A 24,932-nucleotide genomic window follows, 5' to 3' on the forward strand; every position below is an offset into this window, starting at 1 on the left:
TGGCAGCATCATGATGTGAAGCACGGTGGTGGCGGCATCATGATGTGAAGCACGGTGGTGGCGGCATCATGATGTGAAGCACGGTGGTGGCAGCATCATGATGTGAAGCACGGTGGTGGCAGCATCATGTTGGGAAGCACGGTGGTGGCAGTATCATGATTTGAAGCACGGTGGTGGCAGCATCATGATGTGAAGCACGGTGGTGGCAGCATCGTCATGTGGGGATGTTTTTTCAGTAGCAGGCACTGGAAGGCTTGCAAAGGTAGAGGATGTAATAAATGCAGCAAAGTCTAGAGAAATCCTGAAGGACAACTTGATGCAGTCTCCAAGAGAGCTGCAAGAAGATTAGTGTTGCAGTAAGAAGCAAACGGCCAAAGTGACACAGAAATGGTATAAAGACAGCAGGATGAATGTTCTGAACTCAGAGCCTAGACCTGAATCCAAGTGAGAATTTGTGGTGAAATAATTGTGGCTAAAGGTGCATCTACTAGGGGGGAGAACACTTATTCAATCACTTGTTTTATGTTTTTAATTACTTTATAGAAATTTGTTTTCACTTTGACATGAAAGAGTCTTTATTTGTGTAAATTGTCATCAAAAAAATCAAATTAAATTGATCATAATTCAGTGTTGCAAAGCAATAAAGGAGGAAAACATCCAGAGGGGGGTGAATACTTTTTATTGACAATGTATGTAAATTCACTATATTGCTATCTGAGTCCCAAAGGCTTTGTTATGTTTGTCCCTGTTAATTAAGCCAGTAAATTAAATTACAGTGTCGCTGCAGCAGAAAGATGCTGACGCTGCTTCTTTCCTCAACCTGAACTGAAAAAAGCTGCAGTGATAAATACTGTCAATAAAAATAAGAAGCTATGAAGGCTCTCTGTAAACCAGCAGCCAGAATATGAACAGTGTCGAGTGAGAAGGAAGTTAGTCCTGAGTTGTACCCAGATGTTGGATAAACACAGCTGGACTGCAGTTTACTTTCTGTCTGTTTCAGTCAAACGGTGAATCTATGTTTTAAAAGCTTTAAAACCACATTTCAGCCTCACATTCAGCCCTCAGTGGACGTTTTCATTCTTTAATTGTGTGAAACAAAGAAAGCAGCAGGAAGGTTTTCAGTCATTAAAGCCTCGAACCAATCAAACGTAGATGCTGAAAAGCCGTAGTTATCAGAGCCACAAATGATCCAAATCCAGTTCTATCACCATCAGAGGCAGATTGGTCCAGACGGGCTGCCGTTTATTTGGTTCTTGAAGTGTTTTACCTACTTCCTGCCGCCTGTGAACAACCTCAGATGGTGAAAGAACCAAAGACCGAGTTCATCCGATTCACTCCTGGATCCAGAAAATCAGCTTCAGACCAACAAAAGAGGTGAAAACAACACAGAATCACCTCAGAGGCTCCGCCCACTTCTGATAATCACACCTACACCAACAGGTAAACTGAGGGGTTGCCATGGTAACCAGTGATGAAGAGCTCAGAGGAAATTCAGTCACAGTTTTTTAGGTTTGTAATCGTAACATAGAGGGATGGAAGTCTATTTCTGCCCTCCTCCTCTCAAAAAGACATGTTTGTTTCGTTCAAAAATATTTCCAACTTTTCAAAATTTGGACTGAAGAAGTAAAATACACAAATCAAAAAAAAAAATCCAAAATTACAGTTTTAGTTTAAAAAAATGTGAGAAAATTATAAGTTAAAAAGTCCAAATTATAACTTATTTTCACATAATTATCATAATTATTTTCTCTATATTTTTACCTTGTCAGTGTTTCATCTAGGATTTTTTTCAGCAGCAGCGGCAGGCTCTCCGGGGAAAAAATGGCACTTGACTGCAGATTTTACTTGTACAACCTATTGAGTGAATGGCCAGTTGAAAATGGCTTTTTAAAGGCTGTTTAAAATTTTAAAAACAGGTACTTGAACAAGCTCATCTGAAGATGCAGTCAGCAGTTACATCATGGCGTGTAGATATTAGCTTCATGCTATCAATTAGTTTACTCGCGCTAGCGACACCGAGTTGGCACCGGGCCCAATTAACTTAAGCTACTGATATGCTACATAGCGCTAGCTGAACACCAATATTTTGCGAACGTCTATTTAACTTGTAAAATCTATTGTGAGTTATCTTAAGCTAATAACTTTTCTCCGGTAAGTCGCTGCCCCCTGTCACTCCTCTGACTCTCTGACCTGGAGCCTAGAGGTGGGCGGATCGATCCTAATATCGATAATATCGATACTAGCGTTGGCATTGATACTGAATGATACCAGTGCAACGATATCGATACTTCAGTTTCAGTTTCTGTCCTGTATGTCTGCACTGATGTGGCTTCAACAAACAGGCGACCTGGCTGTCAGAGGTCCTCCTCCTTAAATCTCTACTACTGAAAAAAATACTCTGGAGTATCGGTATCTGTATTGATATCGGCGATACTGGCCCTGTATTTCCTTGGTATACCAAAATCTTGCAGTATCGCACATCACTACTGGTGCCTGAGTGCTTGATGTGACGTCACTTTCAAGTCTGCGCTCTCGCGAGTAATTACAGTCGTATTAACCCGACATGTCAAAGAGTAGATACTAAGCAAGATAGTTATCTGTAGTTTACCTTAGTACTCGCGAGTACCCGACACAGTGCAGGACTCTGCTGTGAAGGTGGAGACATGCAGCGCTGGTGTATTTGCTACAATTAAAAAGACAAAAAGGAAGAAATTTGAAGGAGCAGCAGCTGGGATTCAGGAATGGCGGCCTGCCGCTCCTAAATGAATGTAGAGGAAACACTGCTTGTATTTTGTAACCTTGACTTTTTATGTACTTATTGTTTTACAACCACAACTGTGATCTCATCATTTTATTTTAATTTAATTTGGATATTTTAAACCATCATTGGGCTTTTTAACTTGTGAAAATTTTACTTTCTTTTTTCTTTACTCATACATTAAAAACATTTTCACTCACAATTATAATTTTTCTCAAAGATTACACTTTTTCTTTCATAAGTGTAACTTTATTTCTTTTAATTTCTGACTTTTTTTTACTCAAAATCTTTCCCTTCTGTCATAATTTTGACTTTTTAACTTCTTATTGTATAGTTCTCTCTTGTGATTTTAACTTAGCTTGACTTTTTATCTCATATTTGTTTTTTCAAAATTTTTCCCTGTTTAACTCCTAATTTTAACATTTCTCAAAATGTATCTTCATAACCTCTTTTTTCATAATGCAATTCATAATTTTAACCATTTTCAGATTTTTGACTTTTTAACTTTTCAAACAAATATTTTTCTACACAGAATTTCAACTTCTTCCCTTACAATTTAAATTTAACAATTTTATCAAAAAATTTTACTTCTTTTCTCATCTTTTAGCTCACAATTGTGACTCTATCAAATAATTGAAACTTTTTTCATAGATTTTTAACTTTTCTCATAGTTTAGACTTTATCTCAGAATTTTTACTTTTTCTGTCATGATTTTGTTTTTTTAACCCTATATTTTAAACTTCTTTTTGCGCTGTTTTGACGTTTCATCTCATGATTTTACCTTTGCTCGAATTTTGTACTTTTTTAACTTAATTTCGACTTTTTTATCTCACAATATTTATTTCTTTAATCAGGATTTTTACTTTTAAACTTGGAATTTCAATTTGGATATTTTGCTTGAATAATAACTGTGACTTTTGACCTCTTAAGCCTTTAAGCGCCAAAGTCACAATATTGCGACAAGCAACATTGCTGAACATAACAAGCCATAGCTGCAAATATGGTGCCTCATATGGTTACTACTTTACACCAGGAGATGGCCGACATCTGGAACTTCAATCTGAGCATCGTTTGTGGGCGTGTTTTCATTCAAAGTTTTGGAGTTTATAGAGTTTGAAAACCGCCTCCCGGTCAAGGAGACGAGGGTCGCAATCGGAGCGCAGCAGAGCGCAAGACAGCGAGAGAAAAGTCACCATGCTGAGAGGTTTGTTCACTGTTGACAAAGTACTTCATCAAGTAATGGCTGACTCAGATTCTGAAGAGGAATATTCACCCTCTGATGAAGATGTTCAGTCGTCCAGTGAGACAGAAAGTGACGCTGCGTCTGTGCATAACGGCAGCAGTCAGTGCAACATGACAGTCCACAAGCAGCACATACTGGAGCCGATGCTTTGCTTCACCGTGTCCGGGGTGGCAGGAGGGGGCGTGGTGGGTGTAGCAGGGGTGGCAGGAGGGGACGTGGTGGGTGTAGCAGGGGAGGCAGGAGGGGGCGTGGTGGGTGTAGCAGGGGTGGCAGGAGGGGACGTGGTGGGTGTAGCAGGGGTGGCAGGAGGGGACGTGGTGGGTGTAGCAGGGGAGGCAGGAGGGGACGTGGTGGGTGTAGCAGGGGTGGCAGGAGGGGACGTGGTGGGTGTAGCAGGGGAGGCAGGAGGGGACATGGTGGGTGTAGCAGGGGAGGCAGGAGGGGACATGGTGGGTGTAGCAGGGGTGGCAGGAGGGGGCGTGGTGGGTGTAGCAGGGGAGGCAGGAGGGGGCGTGGTGGGTGTAGCAGGGGAGGCAGGAGGGGACGTGGTGGGTGTAGCAGGGGAGGCAGGAGGGGACGTGGTGGGTGTAGCAGGGGTGGCAGGAGGGGACGTGGTGGGTGTAGCAGGGGAGGCAGGAGGGGACGTGGTGGGTGTAGCAGGGGAGGCAGGAGGGGACGTGGTGGGTGTAGCAGGGGAGGCAGGAGGGGACGTGGTGGGTGTAGCAGGGGAGGCAGGAGGGGGCGTGGTGGGTGTAGCAGGGGTGGTCAAAACACCGCTAATAGTGAGGTGGGTAGCGGGGATGCAAAAAAACCGTGGAAATAGCGGCAGACGCGGGAGAAAATGTACTGATAATAGCGGTGGAGGCTGCAGTGGCGTTCACGGCCCCACCGTAAATGACGATGATGATGGCTGGGTTTGCTTGAGAGATGAGGAACAGTATCACAAGTGGATCAGACATTTAGATGAGCCTGTTGAGTATCGTGGAGACAGGACTCTGACAAATTTTGAGCCAAGCAATGCCATCTTGATCGATAAACATCTGTAAAAGTTATGTAATCCATATGTCCGCCGCCTGGTGACGTCATAATATGCAAATTAGATGAGTGAACTTACTCCCATCACAAACTTTGGATCATACTGATGATTTTACTCATTTACAGGATGCCTTTATCTCTAATCATTTTCAAGTTACAACCTTTTAAAAAAGTGGTATCAAAACTGAATATTTTATTGAAAAAACTGTGGCACCTAAAGGGTTAACTGTATTTTTCTTATAATAGTGTACAGAAGCAGCAGAAGGATGAAAAGCCTCCAGAAGAACAGTTTTCTCTCTACTTGTTATTTATTTCTCCTAAATATCTGAAGATTTCAGACCCTTCAGATGTTGAAACTCTGATCTACTGCACATGAATGGCGAGGAAAGTATCGATCGGCTTCAGTGGGGGTTTTTTTCATGTTCTTCAGCAGCAGATTGCTGATATTTTTGATATTTTTTTTTATCTTGGAATCCTGAAGCTTCTGCTGTAACAATCTAATGAATAAAGTGTTTGAAGTTAACAGGATCAAATCAGCACAAAACATCTTCACTTCAATATTGACCTGTTCTCTGCAGGACGCCTGTGTGTGTGCGTGTGTGTGTGCGTGTGCGTGTGTGTGTGTGTGTGTGTGTGTGTGTGTGTGTGTGTGTGTGTGTGTGTGTGTGTGTGTGTGTGTGTGTGTGTGTGTGTGTGTGAGTGTGCATGTGTGTGTGTGCTAAGAGCCCACTGGCAGCACTGCAGCATCAAGACACGCACTAAACAAATACACATTAAACACACACACTTAACATACACACATAGAGAGACACACACACATTCAACACACACAACACACACACAGATACACTCACACATTTAACACACACTCTGAATAACATACACACACAGAGACTCAAAGAAAGACACATTTCACACACATACACATTACAGATGCAGTCTCTCTCTCACACACACACAGACACATTAAACACACATACTCAGAGACGCACAAACACACACACACACACACTGATGTTAAACACACCCACACAAAAAGACACACACTCAGGTGACCTCTGTGTGTCTATGAATCTCCTCTTCCTGCTTTATTGATCAGCAACCCAAGCACAAACACACACACACCGCCTTCAGGTGTGCATGCTTGTGTGTGTGTTTATTGTGTGTGCGTGTGTGTGCGTGTGTGTCTGTGTGTGTGTGTGTGCTTGGACGGCGGCCATGCTGAAGGTGTCAGCTGGAGCCGAGAGGAGAAGATGAGTCGACAGTTAACTCGTTGATGCTGCAAACACAGCAGTCGAGGCTTTATCCTGTTTCTCCTCTTGTATTCACTGAGTTTTCACATTTTATTTAGTTTTAAACCTGACGACCCTTTAAATAAATAAACATTATTCCCTTTACTTCCTCTAATTTATCCAGACATTCAAACTAGGGCTGACTATTTTTCGATCAGCTATTTTACAGATTAGTTCATTAATGTGACTGAATAAATGGAGCAACATCTTGGTTCAAGTATAGTCTTAAAGAGGCTCTTTTCAGATACCATTTCATACTTGATCTGTTGTCTGACAACAGAAAAAGAAAAAACACATTTGAAAACAGCTTTATTGTAAATTTTGCTCGATTAAAATGCAGTATAAGTGAGCACAGAGAGCAGGAGAGAAGTAAACTGAGACATGCTAAAAAAAAACAATGTACAAACCATCTACAAGCACTACTTAAAATAAAAGTCTTGGTTTCTTTGGATATTTGAACCCTAAAACCAGTTTGCCGCCATTTTCTAAAACTGTAGCGCAGAGTGTAGTCGACCAATAACTGGAGTTCAAGACAATACAATAATAATCCAACAATTAGAGAGTGATACTGAAGAAAAAAGTCAGCTTTAATGAATTTTGGACCAGAAACAATAGAATACATTGTTTAGAGACAATGGCGTTGATGCACTATTATCATTAACATCATTGATTATGCTAGCTAATCACTTTAGACTAATTTTTGCGTAGATATGAGAAAAATAGTCATTCAGAACCTGGCTGAGAACCTCTCTGATTTTACATTTTCTTCATCATCACATTAATCCACTGATGCATTCTGTACATTCATGGCTTCATTACAAACAGGAGATGCTAACAGATAGTTCAGCTGCTGTTAATAGCACCAATATGACTAATTGGACAGTTTCCTGACCTAAACTATGTCTTAATGTTAGAGGAAGGTCTTTTAACCACAGCTGTCTCATATGCTTGTATCTGTTACGCATTAAACCAGCTACAGTTTAAATATCTTGTCAACTAAAACTCCAACGCATTTAAATAAAGCTCAATCTGGTTATTTTGAGCAGTATTTTTCACTATATTCACAGAGCTAGAACATAAAATAGGTCAAAATACCAACACATTCTGCTGAAGTCCAACAAACTAATAAACCACTGCACATTTCAAACACCCTGATGAAAGACTAACTGCTCACGGTATTTCTGCACCGGACACTCAGATGAAAGCGATATCCGTCCGAAACATGCGACTCCAGAGAGAAACAACACATTGGACCGCTGCTCTATAGTAAAATATGCATGTGAGCGAGTGTGTGTGATATATTATGCAGGAGTTGTTTAGTATTCATGCAACATTCAGATGTTACAAACACACAGCGCGATAACCAGAGGTGAAAATAATTCATTCAGGCGCTCAGAAGACCAGCATCCCAACTGATCTGCCAGATGAAAAGATCAGCAAACAGTGAGAAGAAAGCAGCTGGAACACCAGAGTTAAACCTCCATTAGCCTCAGACACAAACGACCAGAACTGAAAGCAAACATGCTGAATATGCCAAGCAGAAATGTTGCTTCTGCTCCTGGTTTAACGGCTGTTTTTTCTGCCTTTAGTGTCGTTTTGCCAGCTCATTCTGTAGAACATAATGGTCTGGCGGCAACTCACTCATTCAGCAATACAAGAAAGAAACACTCATGCTTGTTTGTGTTTCTATAAATCAATCACAGTCATCGTGGGCGGAGCTAAATAAAGGAAGCACCTTTGGTGTTCACTTAAAATAGTGGCGTGATAAACTGGCAGTATTTGCCTTCCCACTGGACGCACAAATTTGCCTACCAGGGAACTTTACAATTTAAGAACTCTCAGTCGAGATTTTGTTAAAACAGCTTAGTGCACTGCCAGGAAGTGTATAGCAGTGACATGGAAGTCTGACTCCCATCTCTCCATAGCTAGATGGTTCATGGAAATAAACAGCTGCTTCCTACTCAAAAAGATCACATATACTCTCAGGAACGAATACAACACCTTTCTGAAGATTTGACAGCCCTACTTACCTACATTGAGTCTTTACCAACACCTTTATCAAACTTATTATAAAAAAGATACCAAATTGATACACCACGAGTTACCTGTATAAGCCCAAACTATTTACACCACCTCTTACTTTACGTTCTATTTATTTGTTTATTTTTGACTATTACCTACTATTTTTGGTTTAGGTACTCTTTTAGTTTGTATGTGTATTGAGGGTGGGGTGGGGTTCTGTATTCTGTACTTTGTGTAAGTTTTGTTAAATTGAAAAAATTGAAAAATAAAATAGTCAAAAAAAAATAGTGGCATGAGGATTCAACCAGTCATCAGTGACAGTCAATCTGAACTGAATAATCAATCAGACAATACCAGACTTATACACCAATGCTGTAATGTGTCCGTTGGCTACAAAAGCAACATCAGCAACAATATCCACTGTACCGATTGACTATTGGTTAAGAAACGCCATGTTGGCATGTAGAGAGCATCATAGAGGTTTAGCTAGCAAGAGGCCACCATGACAAAGACTTCTGTGGTGCTCAATAGGTACCAGACAGAGCTCAAAAATTCTACATGAGCTCAACTCTGTTCGAACAGAGCTTCTATAGCCCAATGATGTACACAACTAAGACATTTTAGCAACTCAAATCTCATGAATATGGCCAAAAACAGCTACATTATCACATAAATTTCCACCAAAACTCCAGTTCATTTTAAAAATGCACTTTTACACATATTTGTAAATGTACACAGTAAAAATTTCCTTCCAAAACCCGTTGCCCTTGATTAAATGCGTAGGTGTTTTATTTTAAGCAGTCAAAGAGCTAAGTAAATGCCAGAGTCAAACACCTTGTATGAATGTGCATTTTTGGCCAATGAAGCTGATTCTGATGTGGAATAATGTCTGCGACTATCAGCTAATTTTTGATAGATCGCGCTGTCAACTATCAATTAAGAAACTAGTTCACAATTTGCATTCACAGTCAAAAGCTGCTCATCAAGCCAGCAAGTGGATCTTGAGTCTGCTGCTGTTTCCAACATTTACAGGTTTTCTAATAAGCACCAGGAAACTCTGTGCTTTTTAAAAAATTAAACCCTAAAGTCTACTCTTACATCTTTCCAACACCATTCAAATCTCCCCTCTGGCTCATCGTGCAGCGTCTACAGTTTTCACCGCGTTGCGTCACAGTTTCACTGCAATTTGCCGAGAAAGCGCCGAGACAAGAGAAGATGGAGGGAAGAGAAGGGAATTAACAGGAGGAATAGGAGGAGGAAGGTACAGCTGATTCATCACACAACAGCCGCCTGCAGCCAGACGGGTGGAGATCAGGGAGGAGAGGGAGCGGAAATCAAACACACACAGATTAACGGTCTGAGAACTTCCTGTCTTCCTGATTCCCCCGTTTTGTATCGCTGAGCGCAACAAAAACATCACACAGAGGAAAAAAACTGTGGACATCAGGATGCCCTGGTTTCCCGACATGACCTCACCGCTGTGTGTGTGTGTGTGTGTTTTTGTGTGTCTGTAAGTGTGGGTTTTCAGCTGATGCAACTTTCTGGAGTTTCTAATGGCAGCAGAATGACTCTTCCAGTCTAATGAGGCTAAAGGAGGACGGAGAGAAAGACTCCAACTTTTCTGTGATCTGATGCTCCTCGTTAATCCCTATTACCCCTCTGATCTCTAAGCAGCTCCTGCCACATTTTTCACTTGATGTGGGCTCATTTTTCACTGCAATATAAAGTTCTGCACCTCGATGGAAACAGCACAACCACAGCTAGAAGTAGAGACCTAAAATTTGTCCAAAATGGCACAAAGCTTGTGCAAAATTTCTCAAAACTTGTGTAAAACATTTCAAATATTGTCCAAAAAAGGTTTGAAACTTGTCAAATTGAAACTTTTATGTCAACATGAGACAAAAGGTCAAGAATTCATTCAAAATGTTCAAAACTTGTCATTTTTCACGACAATATAAAATTCTGCATCTCTATGGAAACAGCACAACCATTGCTAGAAGAAGAGACTCAAAAGTTGCTCAAAGTAACTCGAATATTGTCAAAAATGGCATGAAATTTGCCAATATAACTCAGAAACCTTACCAAAATTACAAACAAAATGCCAAAATTACTCCAGAACTGTCATTTTTCACTGCTATATAAAGTTTTGCACTTCTATGGAAACGGGACAACCATTACTGAAAGCAGAGTGTAAAATGTGTTCAACATCATTATTTAAAAATGTCAAAAGTGACTCAGAAACCTCATCAAAATGACTCAAAAGGAGCCAAAACAACAAAAATGTCCATAATGACTCAGAATTAATCCCATACGACTCCAAATGACCCAAAATCACTTTAAAAACGCTCCAAAATATCTCAGAAGTCTTCCAAAATTATGCAAAACCTGACATTTTTTTTTTACTGCAATATGAAGTCCTGCACCTCTGTGGAAGCAACACAACCATGACTAGAGGTAGAGATTGGAAAAAAAGCTTTTAAAACTGTCAAAAATGACACAAAAATGATCCAAAATGAGAAAAATATTGTACAAAATTACTTGAAACTTCAGAAACCTCTCCAAAATGAGTCGAAAATTACCAAAATGACAAAACAAAAAGGTCCAGAATGGCTCAGACATAATCCAAAAAGATTTTAGAAACAGTCCAAAATATTTCAGAAGTCATGCTAAATGACTTAAAACCAGCCTTTTTTCAGCAATATAAAGTTTAGCACCTTTATAGAAACAGTACAACTACGGCTGGAGGTAGAGGCTTTAAACTTGTCCGAGATAAATTTTAAAACTGTCAAAAATGACTCAAAAATTGTCCAAAATGACTAATATATTGTCTGAAATGACTCAGAAGTCTCACCAAAATGACTCGAAAATTGCCAAAATGACAAAGAAATTTCCACTGGAGCTCAGGGTCTAGAATTAACAAAGCATTCTATTGTTTCCTACCAAACCTTTCCTCCTTATTAAAAATGCACAGGCTACAAAAGCCATTCCTGGAGAAACTTGAACTAATTAATGGTTCCCTAAAGCCCTCAGACAGCTTTCTATTAATAAAATGTTAGTCTCATCACTCGTTCTATATCTGGACTCATAAACAGCCATGACAGCGCTCAATAATAGCGGCGGTAAGTGAATGAAATACAGTGGACATCTATCCACCAGCTAATACAATCATTTTTTAACTACTGTCAGCTTTAGAGCACATCAGAACTCACAGAACTGATCAAAAAACAAAGGAAAGACTTCACTGAAAGCTTCGTCCTGTTGCCATAAGATATTAGGACTCATAACTGTTTATTTGCTGGCAGAAGTTTTCTGTGGAATCATTTTTCCAAAGTTGTTGTTCCCATACAGATGCATTTGAACAACTTCCTCCTGAACACAGATTCTCATATTAGCATCTAAAAATGCTACATTAACATTAGCACGAGCCTCGGGTTGCTGGCTAAACTGGACAGCCGCCGTTTTACACTATCTTACAACTTGATGCTGCAGAGTTCGTCAACACGACAACCACAGTTAGCATTTAGACAGCAGGGATGTGCACTTCTTTTACAGCCAGTCAGCAAACACACCTACACAGCACTAAGAGACTCCACCTGGTGGAACAACCAGGTACTACAGCTGATCTACAAGGCATTTTCTTCCATGCACATCTCTTCTGCTTTATCTGGTAATATATCATAAATCTATTAAATTATTAATGTCAATTAGGGATGGTAAGAATCATTACTATCCTTTGCTTAGCATGCTAGTTTAGCATTTGCATGAGCCTCAGACAGCTACCTAAAACCAGACCTATGACAACAAACAGGAATTTTCACAACTTTATTTTGCAGAGTTCACCAACACACCTTCCTCAAAGCCAGACAGAAGTGCTTGTTTTAACACTTGGTGAGTCAGCAAACACACCTGTAACTCCATCTCATTAAACAGTGAGGTACTACCAGGTACTACAGGTAAGCTACAAGAACATTTTCTGCCATGCATGTCCATTGTATTCTGCATTATCAGTTAAAATATTTTTAATCAACTAAATTATTGGAGATGTTAATAATTATTATGTTAACATGGTAGTTCTACAATAGCATGAGCCTCAGATAGCTAGCTAAACTGGACAGAGAACAAGAAAGATTTTCACAATGTTATGCTGAGTTCATCATTTTGCCTTCCTCAAAGCCAATCAAGAGCGCTTGTTTTACCACTAAACAGTTGTAACTCCATCATTAAACAGTTACGAGCATCACCTGGTGGGGCAACCAGGTACTACAGCTACTCTACAATATATTTCCCTGTACACGTCTCTCACCTTCTGCCATATTTGTTAATACATTTTTCAATATAATAATTAACATCAGTTAGGAATGGTAATAATTATTAGCATCCCCAGTTAACATGCTATTTTAGCATTAGCATAAGTGTCATGCAGCTAGCTATAAACCCAGACAGATGAGAACAAAGAGGAATTTTCACAATTTTACGCTGCAGAGTTCATGAATTTGCATTCCACAGAGCAAGGCAGGAGCACTTGATGCACACACACCTGTAACTCCATGTGATGCGGTAGTAATTAGCCTCACCTAGTGGCCCGAGCAGGCACTGCAATATATTTCTGACTATTACACTGCACGTCCCTCGTCTCCTGCAATTTCCGTTCATATAATTTTAATCTATAAACTATTAACAGCAGTAAATTAATAATTAAGTGTTATCAGAGATAATCAGACCATTTACATTAAGTTAATTTGCTCAGTGATCGATCAGCTCACAGCTACAGTTTGTCGTCGCTCCGTTCCTGACCAGTCACCAGTTTCTCCTTCGGGTCTCTGAAAGCAGCAGATCTCACACAATAATCCAACATGATGCTCAGAAGAGAGGTAAAACCCAGACGATGGAGTCGAGCAGGAACAAAGCAGTTTTGCAGCAAAAACACAAAGGCAGCACCTGAGGCTGCTATAACAGAGGCACTTTATCTGTCAGAGCCTCCGTCAAATACAATTACAGCCTGATATCATGGTGGGGAGGCAGGGGGGAGGCAGGGGGGAGGCCTGGCAGTAAAGCTCAGGCCTCGGGACAGGAGTCGTATTTTCAGGCTGATTATAGCGGTGATTTGGCCTTCACGCCTGATTCTCTGGACCGAGCGAGGCCAGGCTGCCTGCTGCAGCAACACGGATCATCAAACCGCCTCTGAGGACGCCTTTAAAACACCTGTTAACCAGCCAGACTCCAATCACACGTCCAGGGAGGTCATTTAAAGGGATAACCCGCCCAAAACCTGACGCTCAAACTCCACAGCCTGCAGTCTTTTCAACGCTTCAACATCAAACCGCTTAGAGATGCTGCCACGAACGAAACCTGGGAACTATAAAGATGCCATTTGTAACACAGTGGACACAGAAAACAGTGGACACGTGGACCACAACAAGATCCGAGTTCAAATCCATGAAACATTTAAGTTATCGATGAACAGAAGATTAATCTGCAACATTTCTAAGAACCGATTCACTATTTACACTTTAAAGACATGTTATCTTTAAAGATTCAACAAAATGACAATTTTTATCAGAGCAGGAACCTACAAAAACAGGAAGATTCATCTGATTTTCAACGTTGAGGCAGCCCTTGAACGCATCATCAGTTGAGAAACTTCACCAAATTTAACCTTAAACCCATGATACTTCTCAAAAAAGAGGCTGCTAGGTCTTTTTAGATCTTTTGGGTCACTTATTTTTCTGGGGTTGTTTTGAGATTTTTTTTTTTGTTGTTGTAAGACAAGAGGACCTCGTTTTTCGAATGCAGCTCTCATCTATTGGGAAACTTGACCAAATCCAAGCTTTAACTCGTGATACTTCATCAAAATCATTTTGTGCTACATGTTTAATTTGAAAATGTGTTAAAATTAAATTTTGTATGCTCACAAAATTTTATAAAAAAACAAAAAGAATTGGGCTATTTGGAACAAATGTGAAGCCATTAGTGACTCAGCTACAACTAACAGTCTCATGACAAAAATTCAATTTTTTTAGGTTGAACTGCAGGTTGTGTTTACAAAAAGTTAAAGATGTACGTCAGTGGTAAAATATCTAGAGTATATACAGGAACTGCTCATTTCCCAGTATTGGTTACATCTGTGGCCATGTGGAAAAAAATTGCACATTAGTTACAGTTTAATTTTCACTTTTTGCAAAATAAATCAAATAAATTCCAGTTTCATTATTTCTTCTTTTTAGGATTTGAAGACAGAGAAGACATGTTTGAGTTCTCTCTACTTCTAGTCATGGTTGTTCTATTTCCACAGAGGTGCAGGACTTCATATTGCAGTGAAAACCAAGCTTACAGTGAGTAAAAATTGCCCAAAAACTGCTTGGTTCAGCTGTGATTTTATTTCACTTATTGCAACTTCCTTGATGTAAAAATCTTGGGTTTCAAAAGCAGCGTCTTTCAAGACAAAACCAAACATTTGGAGGCGTTGCTTGAAATTCAAACAGCCGTTTTTACTTTCAGGGCCGTAATTCTCCGACAAGCTGCCGTGAATCCAAAATGATTCACGAGACAAACATTTCTGGAGTGTTTGATAGTCAAACCACACACTTTCATTCCATGAAACTGGACACAGATGTAAATTTTCTCCAAGATCTGAATAACAGGTTCCAACCTGCAGAGCTAGGGACCAAAGTCTGCCAGAAACAGAGTTAGTCTGGTGGAACCTTCAGAGAACATCCAGAAAACGTTCTCTGAGGGGTACTGTATGCTGGTCTCTTTCCTACTTAGGAACCTTCTTATTGCTGTTCAACAAACGTAGAGAGAACATCTAGAGAACGTTTCCTGAAGATAACTGCTTGCTGTGTTCTTTCCTTTTTTAGAAGCGTTCAAGTTACATTCACTGAATCTTCAGAGAATGTTTTCTGGATGTTCTCTGAAGGTTCAGTGAACAATAATTTGAAGGTTCCCAAACAGGAAAGAGTCCCTCAAAGAGAAACCTTCAGAAAATGTTTTCTGGACGTTCTCTGAAGGTTACCAAACAGGAAAGATCCCAGAAAACAGTAATCCTCAGTGTGCTGTGTGCGGAGTTCTTTCTTGTTTGGGAACCTTCAAGTTATTGTTCGCTGAACTTTCAGAAGACGTTCGGGGAATGTTCCCCAAAGGTTCTCTTTTTAGGCTCTTTACTGTTTTAGAACATTGAACTTTCAGTAAAATCCATAGAATGTTCCTTTAAGGTTACTGTTTGCTGGGCTTTTCCCTGTTTCGGAACTTTGAACTTTCAGCAAACGTTTCCTGTACGTTCGCTGAAGGTTGCTGGTTGCTGGTCTCTTTCCTACTTAGGAACCTTCCGAATACTCTTAATGAGCATATTGTTTAATGAATGTCCAGAGAATGTATCCTGAAGATAACTGCTTGCTGTGTTCTTTCCTTTTTTAGTTATGTGCACTGAACCTTCAGAGAACATCCAGAAAACATCCTCTGAAGGTTACTGTTTGCTAGGCTCTTTCCTGTTTCAGAACCTTGAACTTTCAGCGAACGTTCCCTGTAGGTTCCCTGAAGATTACTAATTGCTGGGTATTTTTTTTCCTGTTTCAGAACCTTGAACTTTCAGCGAACATTCCCTGTAGGTTCCCAGAAGGTTACTGTTTGCTGAGCTCTTTCCTTTACTTCCGATATGCTTCCTGCTGGGAGCCACACAGAGGAAATGAGCATCAGCAGAGATGCTTCCCAACAAAGGCTGATTATTTGTCCGTGGTGATGGCGGCCTTTAATTTCCACACTCTGCTGCAGTCACAGACGGCTGCCTCCACACACACCGAGGATTAGAACAAAAGGCGAGTCCCGTGGCACAGATTTGCACGGCAAACATAATAGCTGATGACATGCGTCAGTTTGGAGGCTTTCACAGCGACGCAGCTAATCTTCCTGTGCTGGAATAACATTCTCTCCGCCGCCCGCCGGGGACTGGCAGGTTATTGTGTCCCGCCGAACACCGCAGTTAAACGCTCACAATAGACGACCAGCGGCGGCCGGACGTTCTGCTGACAGACCTGCAGGAGGTCGCAGGTTCAAACCAACAGACTCTAGATCACAACACCTTCAAACTAAATAGAGCGGCAAGTCCAGACTGGTGGTGAAAGAGGAGGGGCCGCTGGAAAACTGAGGTATTGGTGTTAATCCTGGTTTATGTCGTGTTTAACAAAGAAAACGATGAACTCTGATCTCAAAGTGACAATCAGACACAAAAACAAACAGATGTGAGAAGACGAGCAGAAACACACTGTAAAAAATTTTGTTTTTTTACATGTCATTTTTGAAAAATTTCCTGTTATTTTACAGACGTTCTATGTTTTGTTTAATTACAGATAATATTGAGTAAAATTAAAGGATAAAAGTATTAATTAATATGCTGTCTGCAAAAAAATTAAAATAAAAATAAACAGCCATAACTGTAAATAACAGTAATGTTCACATCAAAAATCTATATTGTTACAAATAGGAATCCATTGAAAAAAAAAAAGTGCTATTTTTACTGTATTTGAACAAGCAAAATATATAATTATTTGACAGATATTTGTTGTTATTTCAAAGAAAAATTATGTACATGAAGGACTGAAAAATGGTTAGCAATTTTGAACTGTTATGATACAGATTTTAGGGGGTTTTTTTTGCTTCATTAGAGGTAATCAAAAAATTTTAATTTACACATTAACCATGCAAAAACATGCCAAAACTGTCAATGAAGTCCACATTAAAATCTGTATTTTTACAAGAAAAGTATAGTTTTTTGTTGACTGTAATAAACAGGCGAAATCAGTATTTTTACACAAAATCATTAATTTTTTGTTACAATGAGTGGGTATAAAATTACAGTTTTACTGTAGTTAAATCTGCTAAAAAAAAAATCACTGTTCTACAAGTATCTGCCATTTCCCCTGTTTTGGTCAGCAGATGTCACTAGGTGTTACTATAGCAACAGAAGAATATCAGTCTGTATGGCTAGCTAACCAGTCAGTAAGATTAATTTCCATTACAAATTTAACTCAATAAAACACATTAATCGATAAGGCAGATGAAGGACACGTGTCAGAAAATGTATTGTAGATTAGCTGTAGTACTCAGTTGTGCCACCAGGTGGAGCCTCTTCCTGTTTAATCTTGTTTAATACTGGGACCAAGCAGACGGTCACTTGGACTATTCATGCCAGCTACATGTTGAAAAGCAGGGAGCATTTTGGGGGTGTAGCTAGCAGTGAGCACCATGACAAAGTCTTCTGTGATGCTTTATGGATTCTGACCAGAACTAATGTATTTAGGATGATCCAGGACCTACAACCAGGGCTACAACAGCTACATCTACAGAGGGAACCAACCACACCTGTTGCGCTTATTTTATGGCTGACAAGGTCTGTATTTCAGGAGATGCTAAACAGAAAGTTCTTCCATGCTAGTGGCAAGAACCATTTCACTGTTAAACCAATCCCCTCAACAAAACGTCAGAACTCACTGCTCTTCATCATCTTTTAAATCCGTATTTGATCCACAGAAGCCACTACTCACTAGGAAACCTTCATCATAGTGGTTACAGTGAGAACTGCTGGTTAAACCTGCATTAAAAGTCAGCAACTGAAACAAAAATCAGGGGTGTCCACATAATTTTGGCCATATTGTGCTCGTTCAATAACAAAATCGAGAGTTTATCAGCAGTTCAAACAGTCCAAAGTCGCTTGTAGAAAGCAAAAAACAATCATTTTGATTCGAAACACTTATTTTTAATCTGCTGGTTGATTTTCACGATTGATTGTTTTACCAAGAAAATGTTTCAAAATGGTACAGCTGCAACACATATTACAAATTTCGATTGCTTTCTCCGTTAATTGATAAGTTGTTTAGACTTTTAAATGTCAGGAAAATGTCGATCAGTTTTTTCTCAAAGTCCAAGATGGCATCATGAAATGTCTTGTTTTGTTCACAACTCAAAGATAGTTTCCTGTACTGGAGGAGGAACAAAACCAGAAAACATTCACATTTAAGAAGCTTGAATCTGAATATTTAAGACATTTCATCTTTAAAAACTGCTCAAACTTGACCGATTACTTCTAAATACTACTAATACTGCTGCTTCCACAGAGGTGCAGGACTTCATATTACAGTGAAAAATGAGCCAAACAGTGAAGAAAAATGTGACAGAAGTGAAAAAAACACCCAGAAACTGCCTCTAAGGTTCAGAGAGTTAATGGATTAGTCCATCAACAGAAAACAAAATTAAGGAACTAATTGTTTAAGCCATTTATCAACCAAACCTCCCATAGTCACCTGGTTCTAGTGGAAGAATCTATTGTTTTCTGTCACAATAGCATAAATAAATTCAGGTTTTATCAACGAAACACAACATTCAGAGATGAGCTGTAAAACTGATCAAGCTCTGAGACTAAACGGGACATTAATTAAGGTCATTTTTAGCTGCTATCTCTGTGCATTAGAGCCTTTTATAACCTCTCTATGTGAGATTATAATGTTTTAAGCTCCCATCAGCTCATAAACATTTACATCCGGCTGTTAAAACCACATAATACAGACAATAAAAATTATTTTCCACCAGCTAAAAGCGATTCCATCCCTCCCTGCATGTATTAACATGCTTGTATCCGCTGACAGACCTGCAGCTTCACGTTGCTGCCAAAAAGCATCATTTCCCGACGTTAATAATTCAATATCCTGCTCCTAATTGGTGATTAATTGGTAGAACTTCGTCCTTCCTGAACCGACGGCTGCGTTTTTCATCTGGGACCGGTGATAAAGGAGACGAAGCAGCAGCAGAACGACGACCTTCAGCTTCGCTCTCCTCCGAATTAACCGTTCAAACTCATCAATCTGCATCCCGGTCGGCTTAATGAGAGGCCAATAGACGCCAATCAAGGCCAATTTGGGTTTGTTTACGCTGAGATTTTACCCTTAAATCCCCGATCGGAGGCTGATCAGAGGGTCTTATCTCCTCAGAGGTGGTTTTTACCCAGAGGAGGATTTACAGCAGAAACCTGTCAGAGTGGTCTGACAGTTGCTATTATGCCGTCTGTTAGGAAGCCTACGTGTTTATTTAAGCTTCAGCTGCACAGAAGCAATGCAATGAGAGACAAATGGCATCATCAGTCAAAAGAAATTCTAATTAAATACACAAAAAACTAGGTTTTCCGGAGCCGAAACAGACAAAATTCATTTCATTAGTTTCATTATTGATTATGATTTCAACCGATTTAACCAAAATGTCGCCTCTTCTGTCTAAATTAGCATTAAAAGGCACAAAGCGATTCAGTTTGCTGTCATTTATGACCAAAAAACAACTAATGATAATATATAAAAAGCATATTTTTATGGAATTTTACTTTAAAAAAAATGACTAAAGCAAGCAATTGTTTGTTAAAGTGGCTGCGCATGTACATTTCTAGTGTAAAAAAAGACAGAAATGCTACACTTTAAGCTCATTTTAATGATGATTTGATGAAAATACAGACTTTATGAATGAGGTGATCAGCCACTGAATGACACTGATTGATTGATTAATGGAAGTCAATTATCAGCCAATAATTACCAGTTAACTGGAACGTGCGGCTAAAAATCCTGCCGATTCTGGAGACAGAAATTCCCCACTGAGACCTTTTAAAAAACAGATTTAAGCAAAATACGAACCAATCAATCGATCTACAGCTAGTTTGACCATCAATTATTGCTTTTTGAAAGTAAAATTGTGAAATATTTGCCATCTGAAGCTTCTGAAATTTGAAGATTTGATGTTTTTCTTTGTCAAATGGCACTAAACTGAAACTATTTGGGTTTCAGTCGAATCAAAACATCTGCAGACGTCAACTTACAAACAATATTTTTCACTATTTGCTGTGATTTCATTGAAAAATTGAGTAATTTACTAGTCAATCAATATGAAAATGATCAGTAAACATGTATCAATACTGACTAAATGTGAATGTTTGTGCTTTTCTTCTTCACAGATAACAATAATGTGAAAATCAGTAGGTTTTGAACTGTTACCGATGTTGCTTTTAATCACGTATTGATCTGCAGAGTGATTGATTCATTGTTTTGTCTATTAAATATCAAAATAAAGAGTCAATAATCAGAATGATGAGCTAAAGTCCTCAGGAGTCTTTTCAGTTGGAGTAAAATTCCAAAACATTAAGTTTACAGCAAGATGTGATGAAGAAAAGTCAAGTGAAATTTACCAACTTATTAAAATGAAAGATTAAAGCAGCAAAAGCTCTAATTTGATCATTAATTATTGTGTACTAAGCAAAATATTTGCCATTTGTAGCATCTCAGATGTGAGTTTTTCTTTGCTGATCAACATCAAACTGAGTTTCAGTCAAATCCAGACATCTGCAGCTGGTTTGATCATTAATTACTGCTCCTCTTTTGTTTGTCTTTCTGTTTTTTTGAGACAAAAATGTCAAATGATTGCAGCTTCTGAAATGTGAAGATTTTCTGTAATTCTGATGGGAGCTCGGCTGAACATTTTTCACTGTTTTTAATTGATTTATTGATCCGCAGCTGATTCATCTTGTCGCCCACAAATTGCCAAAAAAGAGAGGCACGTTTCTGCAGAACTGATGATGGTAAAGTCTGCAGAAATCTTTTTCTGTTCCACCAAAACCCTAAAATATTCAGTTTGCAGCAAGAGGAGACAAAGAAAAGTGACATGAATTTTACTGAAGCGTCAATAAAGACACAAAAGCTGAAACAATCAGTCGACTGGCAGCTAGTTTGATCACTGATTATTGTTTAATTTTGTCATATTTTAAGCTAAAATGTCAAATATTTGCCGTTTGAAACTTCTGAAATGTAACCATTTGATGCTTTTCTCTGTCAAATATGAGAATCTGCAGATTTTGAGCTGTTGGTCAACAAAATAAAAGCACAGATGGAAGCTGTGGGACCTTTTACTGTTTCTAATCGCTTTTCATCACTTATTGATCTGCAGAGTAACTAATTATTGGTTCTGTCTGTGAAATGTCAGAAAATTTAGAGAAATTATTGCAGAAGTCAGTTTCTTTTTGACCAAAACTCCAAAATATTCAGTTTACAGTGAGGTAAGACAAAGAAAAGTCAAGTAATTTTGACTTCTATATCAATACTGAAGATTAACAAAATAAAAGCTGAAACAATCAGGCGATTAGCCGCTAGTTCGATCACTGATTATTTTTATTTTTGTCATTTTTTTTTTTTAGTAAAAATGACAAATATTTGCTGTTTGTAGCCTCTGAAATGTGAAGATTTGGTGCTTTTCTCTGCCAAATATGAGAATTTGGCAGTTTTGAGCTGTTGGTTGACAAAATAAGAAGCACAGACGAGACCTTTAACTGTTTTTAATTGCTTTTCATCACCTATTGATCTGTAGAGTAACTGATTATTGGTTCTGTCTGTGAAATGTCAGAAAATCTAGAGATATTATTGCAGAGCTGATGAGGTGAAATCTGCAAAAGTTGGTTTCTTTTTTTCCAAAACCCCAAAATATTCAGTTTACAGTGAGATGAGACAAAGAAAACTGAAGCGAATTAGATTTCTATATCAATACTGAAGATTACTAAAGTAAACGCTGCATCAACCAGTCGATTGGCAAAGAGTTTGATCATTTATTATTCATTTTAAGGCAAAACTGTCAAATATTTGCTGTTTAAAGCTTCTAAAATGTCAAGATTTGTTGCTTTTTCTGTCAAAAAGTCCAGTGAATTTTCTTAATTCATTAATAATAAAGATTTAAAAAGTAAAAGCTGAAATAATCAGTCCACTAGCAGTTAGTTTGATCACTGATTATTGTTTTATTTACCATTTTTAAGCAAAAATGTCACATATTTGCTGTTTGAAGCTTCTGAAATGTGAAGACTTTATGCTTTTCTCTATCAAATGTGAGAATCTGCAGGTTCAGAGCTGTTAAGATGCACAGACAGGAGCCGTAGGGCCTTTTACTGTTTTAATCACTTTTTATAACCTATTGATGTGCTGATTAATGGTTGTCAATAAAATGTCAGCTATAAAAGGTACATTTTTGCAGCGCTAATGAGGTGAAATCTGCAGACGTCTGTTTCTTTTTGACCAAACCCCCCAAAATATTCAGTTTATAGTGAGATGACACAAAGAAAAATCAAACTGATTTTATTGATATTTTAATAATAAAGAAGCAAAGAATGAAACAATCAGTCAGCTGGGACCTAGTTTGACCATCAATAGTCATTTTTTAAGTAAAAATGACAAATATTTGCTGTTTGAAGCTTCTGAAATGTGAAGGATTGATGCTTTTCTCTGTCAAACATGAAAATTTGCAGGTTTTGAGCTGTTGGTCGACAAAATAAGAAGCACAGACAGAAACTCTGGGACCTTTTAAGGCTTCTCATCGCTTTTTAATCACCTACTGATCTGCAGAATAAGTCCTCAAAATTCTGTTTCTGATGGAGTTAAACCCCAAAATTCTCAGTTCGTGAAGAAAAATCAGAAAAAGTCTAGTGGATGTTGTTCCAGTATCATCCTCAGAGGGTTTACAGTCACAACCAAACACAGCATCAGTCCTCAGAATCACAACAGCAAAAACCCACAACAATCAGAACCTACGGAGCCAATCAGCAGCTGACAGCCTCTGATGCTGTTTGGACAAAGTCACCTGAACATGAATCATTCATGGGTATAATGCGGCTCCCTGCTGCGCGCTGTTACCGAACTGGAACCAGAACAAGAGGAATTCTGGATCAGAGTCAGAATCATCATCCCCCCCCCAACCCACACACACACACACACACACACACACACACACACACACACACACACACACACACACACACACACACACACACACACACACACACTGTATCTTTCACATTAACCCCTTAAAGCGAGCACAATACAAAGACACCCACCCAAACATCCGCTCCGGGTGCGCAAACGTTACATTTGGAAACGGGAAGGTTTAACTGCGCGCAGCTGGAAAGTGCGCGCGCGCGCGCGCGCACACACACACACACACACACACACACACACACACACACACACACACACACACACACACACACACACTGTCGATGCTGCGGAGCTGAAGTTGAAGCCTGACGGCAGGAGGAGGGTGACTGGACTTAATGAAGCTCGGACACGTTCGTGCGTCTCCGCTGCCGCTCGGCGGACCTTCTGCTGCGCGTGACGGATGATTGACAGACGCCAATTAAAACCTGCCAGACATGCACGCGCTCCAAAATGCAAGAGCTTGTGGCGCGCACAAAACACACATACAAACTGACCTGTGCGTCCTGATGCAAACACATGCACGCACGCACGCACGCACACACACACACACACACACACACACACACACACGCACGCACGCACGCACGCACGCGCACACACACACCCGGTTTCCTGCAGTAGAACAAGAAGCAGCGGGGGAACTAACTCACCTTCCTTCCTGTACATCTCCGGGAGCAGCGGAGCACCGGCAGCCGGACTCCGCTCCGTCTCCAGCCCGTCACATTAATCCAAAGCACCGCTCTGCTTAGTTCCAACAAACCGGCAGCAAAATCCTCCCACAGCTCCGGGAATAAATCCACCGAGACACAGCGGCCGCTCACAGGCGTGCAGGCGGGGCTGCGGTGCGTCCAGTCCGGGTCCAAACGACACAATGAGGCGGCTCAGAGCAGGCAGCGGCTCCGGCCCCGGGACACGCCCTCCTCATTATCATAATAGGACGCCGGCCGCCAATCAGAGGGCGACGAGGCAGAGTGTGACCCCGACCATTTTTAATTTAAAGTAACTGTAGAGAATTAACCAGTTTTCTGTCAAAGTTAAGAAAGGACTGACAATGAACTGATACTGAAGTGATGTAAAAATCATTTTTTGTAAACGATTTTATATGGGTATACATTTAAAAGAAATCATCATTAATTAAAGTAATTTGATTTGAGACTGTTGATAAAGCTGAAGATCATTTTAATAATTACTAAAACAAAACTATTATATTATATATATATTATATATATATATATATTATATAACTAATATATATATATATATATATATATATATATATATATATATATATATATATATATATATGATAGATTAATGATAGACTAATGATAAAGATAATTGTAATAATTACAATAAAATGTTTTTAATTCTGTTGTCTTCATTTGTTGTCTGCTCTCATTATTCTGGATAAATTATGCAGTTTGCTGAGAATGTGCTACTGGCAACAACAAAAAAAAACAAAAAAAAGATTGATGATTAATCCTGAGATCAGTTTATTAATTTATCTTCACTGCAATTTGTTACAATGATTAAAAATGAAATCTAAAAAAATCTAAAACTCATAAATGGATGAATTAAAAAAAATGTATAGTTCTAAAAAAATAAACTTTTTCACCAATCTTTCTGTTGTTAAGATCAGCATATTGATGCAGTTGTGTATGGAGCAGGATCTCCATCCAGTGACACCTGCTGCAGGTCAAACCTCAACATCACCACTGTGTGGCAGTTTTTTCTCCTGACTTTTATTTAGAATCTAATTATCAATATAGACTGACATTTTATCGAGACAGACACTTTAGTAATAGAAG

General features: G+C 39.2%; 1 protein-coding gene across 2 annotated transcripts in view; it reads right to left on the minus strand.

Moving 5' to 3' along the window:
- Nucleotides 1–24,003, minus strand: part of LOC111570492 (semaphorin-6D-like) — a 263,043-nt gene extending 239,040 nt beyond the window's left edge. For both annotated transcript variants that reach the window (XM_055018212.1, XM_055018211.1), the window contains exon 1: nucleotides 23,775–24,003. The gene's annotated coding sequence lies outside the window, so the exon portion shown is untranslated. The remainder of the gene's footprint in view (nucleotides 1–23,774) is intronic.
- Between the last annotated feature and the right edge of the window lie 929 nt (nucleotides 24,004–24,932).

This window comes from Amphiprion ocellaris, chromosome 15, assembly GCF_022539595.1.
Source record: "Amphiprion ocellaris isolate individual 3 ecotype Okinawa chromosome 15, ASM2253959v1, whole genome shotgun sequence".
NCBI classification, from domain to species: domain Eukaryota; kingdom Metazoa; phylum Chordata; class Actinopteri; family Pomacentridae; genus Amphiprion; species Amphiprion ocellaris.